Below are 8,200 nucleotides of genomic sequence, written 5' to 3' on the forward strand. Positions count from 1 at the left end.
CCTTGTCAGCTGTTCAAAATAAATGAAAGGATGTTTTGCTGCTTAGACATTTTAGACATTTTAATGCAGAAATGTTAAAGATTATACTTTAAGTTACATTAACTCAGTATCTCCATGTAAATATTGTATATTTCTTTTACTACATATGTTAAAACCTGATAGTTACAATTACTTTTGACATATAAAAACATACGCTTGTATGATAAGGTGCAGTAGTGTACTGTACCACTAATCTTACCCAGTAGTATGACGTTTATGAAACTGGCTCCACATTAGTGAATTACATCATTAAAATGTATAAAATATAACACAGTGAAAGCAGTGAAAGAGTTTTTTTATTTACTTTGATACTTTAAGCACGTTTTCACTTCTGTACTGTTAGTTGAGTCACATTTTGAATTCAGGACTTTTACTTGTAACTGAGTAAATAAGTTAAGTAAATAATCTGAGCATTTTTTTTCCACCCCTGTTCATTAACTCCTGTTTAAAAATAGTAAGACACCAATCTTGTCACATAGAAATTAATGTAAACGTGACTGACCAAGACAACTTTTGCATTTCCAATGAAAAAAAATCTTCTTTTTTTATTTGTTTCTTCTGTGTTATCTGTCAGTTGAACCGTGCAGGATTGGAAATATGTCGTACCTGCAGACAGAGGGGTGGACGGACTGAAGCAACATGTGAGCGACAAACACACAAACAGACTTTGACACTGTTGAGGAAATGAAGCTAATTATCTTGATATGAAAACAAGAATCATTATAATCCTCCCCAGATAATCATCATTAATCATAAAACAAAGAGACACTGTGTTCTGCTTCGTTGATTTAAAGAAAGAAGTATAAGACATTCTCCAGGAGAGACGTTAACTACGAGTCCCAGAGAGCTTTTCTGTGGGAAACATCCAATCAGAGTTTGAACAAAGTCAAACTGTTTTAATCCAAGAGGTCCAAAGTGAAGGTGTCAGGGGGGCGAGGACAAATGGAAAGACGCTGATAACAATATTAATTATTGAACTGAATTATTGAATTATTAATGCGAGGGAATGAATGAAGTAATTCAATGGTCCAATATATGAAAGTCAAGGAAAAAATAAGAGTCCCAAGTGAGAAACTCAAGGAATGATTCTTAATTTCAGCTCACAAATGATTCTTTTAAAGGAACGATTATTAAAAATGTCCCTCCAGACACTTTGTGACTGGAAGGACCCATGTGACCGCAGACAACTTATCCTCAAGACACATGTGAGTATGTGGCCAAAAATATGTGGACGGATATGTGGCAGCGTAACGTGATTCTGAAACCACGGCCGTTAATCTGCTGCAATAAAAGCCTCCACTCGTCTGGTTTCAGGCTGAACACCAGATCTCTGAACTGCAGAGCTTTTCACATTCAGACATCACAGCTTGTGGTGCTACATAATCAGGACAAAAGCTCCCTCACACCGTTCACATCACTTCAAATCAAGAATTCATTTGAATAACAACACTTCGGTTATCAAAATCTGACATCTTCCGGGTGTGTTTAGCCTAGCTTAGCATAAAGACTGGAAGCAGATGGAGATTGCTAGCCTAGCTCCATCAATAAGTGTGAAGTATCTCAAAATGAAGTTGTTTTCAAGTATGGAATTTCTTCAAGGACGCCCCTGTCTTTCAGTTTGTCTGTGCAGAAATGGGTCCAGGGTGTTTTTTAACCTAGCTTAGCATTAAGACTGGAAGCAGAGGGACACTGCTAGCCTGGGTCTATCAAATAGCCACCCATCAAATCCCACAGAAACCAATATTTCAAAAAGCAACTCAAAATGAAGTTGTTTTCATTAGCACATTTTTTTTAAGTATACTATATTGCCAAAAGTATGCTCATATAGTATACTTATCATAGTATAGTATACTTTGTTTCTGAGAGAACTAAACGTAGACAACGATAGATATTCATCTTTAGGACAGGGACCTGATCAAACATGTGACAAAAGAGGTCAAATATCCACCAAGGAAGAGGAATACATGACGTCACATCACTTTTACATGTCACACAGTTGTTCTGGTCAGACCTGGAATCTACAATCGTAATGAAGAAATGTTGCCCATGTACACATTGTTATTATAGCTTCTCACGCTGGTCGTCACATTGAAACCACACCTATAGCTTCTGGTAAGTCCTCACAGGATGCTATGATCACGTGATCTTGAGAATTCAGCTGAAACTGAAGTAACTGAGAGGCCAAAACCAGGTGTCCACATACTTTTGGCCAGATAATTTCCTTAAAGAAAAGTCAAAACAGCTTCAATTTTAGATGCTTTTTTAAAAAAAGTGGTTTTGGTGATATTTAGAGATATGCTGTTTGATAGAGCTAGGCTAGCAGTTTCAACCTGCTTCCAGTTTTTATGCTAAGCTAAGCTAAACACACCCTGGACCCATTTCTTCTCCTCTCAATAAAACAGCTAAAAAGACTATTTCCACTAATGTCTGTGTCCTCCCAGGTGAGTCGCTCCATCGACCCGGAGTCCAGCATCAGGACCCTGGAGGTCAAAGGTCGTCGAGGAGGAGGACGGCCGTCTCAGCCAGCAGCTTCTTCTCCTCCAGCAGGAAGCTGCTTTACATTCAGCCGGCTTGTCTCGTCCCGCTTTGATGAATAACTGTAATCTGTAATCTGCGGCGGCTACCTGCTGCTAACGAGCCAAATTAATTAGACACCGACAGTAAACATCTATCGATAAGATCAGATGGAACTTTATTGATCCCTGAGGGGAAATCGGCGCGTTGTAGCAACAAACAGTAACAGGAAACCACAGAAGAAGAGAGCGGGGGGCGGCGGGGGGACGACATCACACGGCTGCAGCAAAGAAATAAAAAATATATGAAATGAATCAGAGCTTTTAGTTCAGTGTGACAGAAGAAGAACAATCAAGAGAGAAAACACCAAAGCTGAAATATCTGCAGAATGAGAGAGTGACAAATTGTTTACACACACACACACACACACACAGTTTACAAATTAGATTAACCTCCAGAGGTTGCCCGTGTGTGTGTGTGTGTGTGTGTGTGTGTGTGTGTGTGTTAAACATAGAGCATAAATAATGAATCTCTGCTGGAAGTTGATAATATTGAGGCTCAGAGGTTCCTGTGGTGGGAGGTGAGATATCGCTGGTTGTTTTGTGAGCCGTGCTGCCGGCGTGACTCTGTGGATGATGTCTGTTTGTCTGTTGGTCAGTCGGTCCGTGAAATTCAACACACACATTAAAAGGTCCTATTTGTAAGAAAAATGATTTTTGAGTCCCAACTCATCAAAAACTGACGCTTTGGGATTGTAGGACGGGAACTTTTGACCTTTTACAAATAGGACCTTTAATGCTGAAGTCATTTGATTTTGATGATCTTCTGACTTTTCTGTGACTGACATTTTTGGATTTTACTAAAATGTTCCCATAGCTGTATTTCAGTGTAATCTGACACAGAGATCCATGGTGCTGAGAGGATGAATCCTTGTGACTTTGGGGTTCCTCTGACTTTTCCTCTCAGGGCCCTGACACACACGGGGATGGCAGATGGTCGGTGAGCGTCTGTGGTCCTAGTTTTTCGGTGTGTTGGCTTTGCCGCCGATTACATGTAATGAATCTTGTCGTTGAGAGAAATCGACAAAATGACAAAACCGTAAAAAATAGCGAGTCTGAGTAGTGTGAAAAAGGACCGCAAACACTGCTTTTTCCTAACAGCGGTTTGTTACTCCAGAGAGTTTTCTAGGTTCCTTTTATGAATGATGAAAACAGACAACGCCACCTGGTGGTGTGGAGAGGTATTTCCTCTCACGTAGCTGCAGATTGTTGAGGATGAGTCCATGAGTCTCACGGCCTGAAGAAAGACGCTGCTCTGTAGTCCAGTGGCAGTGGATACTTCTGTATCTGTTGTCAGATGGCCTTTTACTGTCATTATTTCATTTTCATGTTTAAAATTTTAGTTTGTATGTGAAAATGAGTGAAAAGAACAAAAAGAAGCAAAATTTCATATGATGTCATGTGCCATGTTTTGTCTCCACATGTTGAAATTCTGATCTACATGTCGAAAAAAAAGCCAATCACATGTAGATGCAAGTAATCCACATGTGAAGATGTAAATCTCACAAGTTGAAACTGTCATGCATATGTAAAAAACCCCCAATAATTTATAATATATAATATAATATAATTTTTGAATATATGCTATTCACATATGTGACATTACTTTGTTTTCCACAGGTTAGAATTTTAGTTTACCTCTAAAAATATAGCAGAAACGTGAAAATGTGACATTCACACTTGTTGAGGTCCCGACCATTAATGAGGCTGGGGCTCGGCAGTATGCCCCCAGTGTCCCTAATATAATATTGTAATATTTTTAGGCTATATCAGGATACATGATATATATCTCAGTATTTTAAAATCAGAGCAATAAAATCAAATATCACAATATTGTTTACCAAATACCTCGATATTGATATTGATGTTGTTTATTGTATATTGTAGGGATGACTATTGGTACGTTGGCAAAATGTGAACACAAAAAGATTTCTGATCAATAATCATCAGTAATGTGGCCATAATGATGAAGTGGGTAAAGACACTATCCAAAATCTAAGATGATATATCGTCTCATATCCTGATAACGATATAATATTGATATATTGACGAACCTAAATCTTGTTATGTGAACAGTATCTCGGAGTCTGTTATCAAGCCAGTGTGTGAGTGGGATCAAAACCCTGCAGCTGGTTCAACCTCTGCAGCAGATTAATGGTGTTTGGGTGTCCACATACTTTTGGTAACAAGGTGTAACGATGTTGTACACTGACCTGCCTCTCTTCTCTCAAGTTTTGTGATTCTCTGCCTCTCTGCTGCTGTGTAAATGTATGAATAAAGATTACTTGCTTGTATTGAATTCAATCTGTATAATTTATGTATTTTCTGCCTCTCTGTGTGTTTTCATGCTTCCAGACGTGTACAGCACAGTTTCTCAATGGAATAATGTGCCTTCTGAAAACGAACCAAACAACATTTGTAGTAAAGAAACAGTTGAAAAGGCTCCTAATGAGTCACACTATAACGAAGCAGTAAACTACGAGCCGCAGTAATCAGCGTTATTCTTCCCCTGTAGATGACTGAATGTGATGTTATGGGCAGCAGTGGGGTGTTGATTGAACTTAATATTGTGGATTGTCTCGTTCGCCTCTAAGTTCTATTTTTCCCCCTCATGAGCACTGGGAAAAGACGCTGCTACAATGGAGATGTGGTTTAAAATAATATTTACTCATTATAAAATGTAGCAGTTCATGTGGTGGAACGTCCTGTTTACATCACAGTCAAACACCAGGCTCACATTATCACGTATAAAGATGAAAATGAGCTCTGTGTTCAGTCTGAAGACACTTTGATGATCACATGTGATGAACAGTGTAAAGAGGAAGAAGCTCTTCTGGGAGATTCCGGTTTTATTGTTAAATCCGCTGAATCTAATTGATGCAATCTGTGCCAGTTTATTATCATAATCACAAATCAGACCAGGTGAGTCTGTGCAGCAACTGTCATCTAGAAATAATCACAGATCAAAGATTCAAATTCAAAGATAAATTAAGAAAATTATCCAGAAATCACAGAAAAATGCACAACTTTACTTCAGATCTTGTTTTCACATGTCGAGAAAAGGCGAGAAAAGCAAATCGCATGTGAATGTATGTAACTGACTTAATTTATATTTTTAGTTCACGTGAAATTTTTCATTTTAATTTTTTTAGTTTGTATGTGAAAATTATTCATTCATTTTTTTTAGTTCACATGTGAAATTCCATGTAAATCCTGCCTCTAGTCTTCTAGATGTCCTGTCATGTAGTGCTGGTGAAGGAGATATATAAATCAGGATCATCCTCTGTGGAGCATGAACCATAATTCAGAGTAATCTGTCAGAAAACTGAATTCTCAGGTTGATTCGACCACCTGGAGGCTGAATTCTTGTAGAAAACTGAAATTTACTGTTTTTCCAGGAGGCCGTGAATGCATCAGTATCCTGCAGGACCTTCAGAAACAGGAAGTGAGGACTCCTCATGGCGTCTCATGAACCGCGGAGGTTTCCCGCCAGTTGAGCATTCGGTGGCGTCTCAGGGGTCGCTGGGTCCATCGGTGTCGGCGAGGATGCCTCGCCTTCAGCCTGCCACATGAAGCGTCCCGGCAGAGCCCACGCTAATGGTTCCTGGGTGACATTTAGATAAAGGTGAGAGGGAAAAGGTTCAGTAAACCTGCCGTCAACCTTTGACCTCCCATCCAGGAAGTAAAGTGAGCCTGACATTTCCTCCACGGAGCACTTTATTCAGCTAATTAACCCGTTAACCGGATGACCTGCGACACAAAAGGAGGAGGAAGAAAGGATGAGAGGGACGGAGCAAGAGGACAGACAGAATAGACTGTTGTTGGTTTGTGAAGGTTTTCCATCAGTTTATTTTCTCTTCATCAACTGACTGTTGTGACTGAAAATCTGGGCCCTGTGCATATCACTTAAATCTTAAATCCCAGCGCGTTTCAACCCCTTTCTCTCAACATACTGTACAAATAGTGTCTGATATACTTCTATCATGAGGTTTCCTTGAACAGAAAGCATAATAGAGCAGTGTTTTCATAATAAAGCAGTATTTTCTATGTCTTTATTGTGCCCTGGGCATCAGACAGAGATAGAAGAACGCCATCTTTATTCTCTGGCCTCTACAGAGTGAAAGCATCATTTTATTTTCTGCTAAAAGACGACTTGATAAGATGTCAGTGGAGCTTTACAATGCAAGTTTCCTCTTTATGTTAGTATTACCAATATCCTTCTCATTTAAACTGCTTCAAATGATGAAGAATATGGTTTTGTAAACCCATGATGAGTGTCACATCCTCAGTAACATCACGAGATGCTGATCCGCTTCATTTTTCGACTACTTGTTTGGTTTTGAAAGACATAATAATAATAATGATAATAATAATGCATGGAGCTTCTTTTAGAGTTTCCAACACCAGCAACATTGATGTTGTGATGTAATGATGTTTTATTAACACTTTTACATCCATTTCTAGACATCAACGCAATTATGTTTAGAATTGAAAAACATTCAAAATCCTGAGTCTTCGTGAATGCACCACAAGTACCCATATTTTCCAAAAACACCAGAATGATCCTTTAATAAGCAGACCTAAATTAAAGAGAAGCATTTCAGCTGTTTGTCTCGCCATGGCATGGTAACCATGGCAACGGTGGTCATTTCTATGGCAGGAGAGTTCAATGTGTTTAAAAGGTGTTTTTGAGTATGCAAATCAGCATCAATTACTACGTAGCGAGAAGACAAAAAGGCTTAATTAACAGGCCGGCGGGTCGGCCAATCAGACAACAGGAACATCAACAGTGAGCTGACAGTGGGCGGGGCTGCGGTCGCTGCGTCTGACTGCCCGAGTGTCTCGTAAACACAGACGTGTAAACACAATGGTTGACCTGCTGTTGTTTGTTTGAGAGGGGTCAAAGGTCACCTGACAGACACTGCTCATTATCCTGTTAGAACAAACACACATACACAGTGGAGGTCTCTCTACCACTTGCTCTAATTCTGTCTACAGACAAACAAACACTTTAAAACACGGAGTAGGTTTAAACGATGTCTCGCTTTGAGGTAAGTGAAGATCGATGTACTTGTACTTCTCATGTGTATGCTGCAGTGGTGGAAAGTACATTAACTTCTTGTACTATTTCCAAATTTATAAATCTACTCCACAACCTCTCTCATATTTTACTCTACTACATGTATCTCCAGATATGTTAATGCTTAATGTTTGTGTTCTTTGATGTGTTGAGAAAATTCTCCTCCTTGCTGAAACTAAATAAACTCTATAAAAATCATCTTGAATAAACTAGAAAATGCAGCTAAAGTACAGTAACGGGGTTACATAAGCACGAAGCACACAGACCCTGAGCCTGTTGTTTTGCAGCTAACTCAGTAAACGTTAGCACAAAGCACACATCCCCTGAGCCTGCTCTTTAGCAGCCAACTCCGTAGCGTTAGCACGAAGCACACTGTATTTGGTCGTGTTTTCTCATTTTGAAGCATGTTTTTCTTCATCTTGGTGAAGGTGTTTTTTTTTAATGTGATTGTGTTTCGTCTCTTTCCATGTCTGCTTTGAAGTTTCAGTACGTTGAGCTCTGTACCAGC

The sequence above is a fragment of the Pagrus major genome, chromosome 18 (assembly GCF_040436345.1).
Source record: "Pagrus major chromosome 18, Pma_NU_1.0".
NCBI classification, from domain to species: Eukaryota; Metazoa; Chordata; class Actinopteri; order Spariformes; family Sparidae; genus Pagrus; species Pagrus major.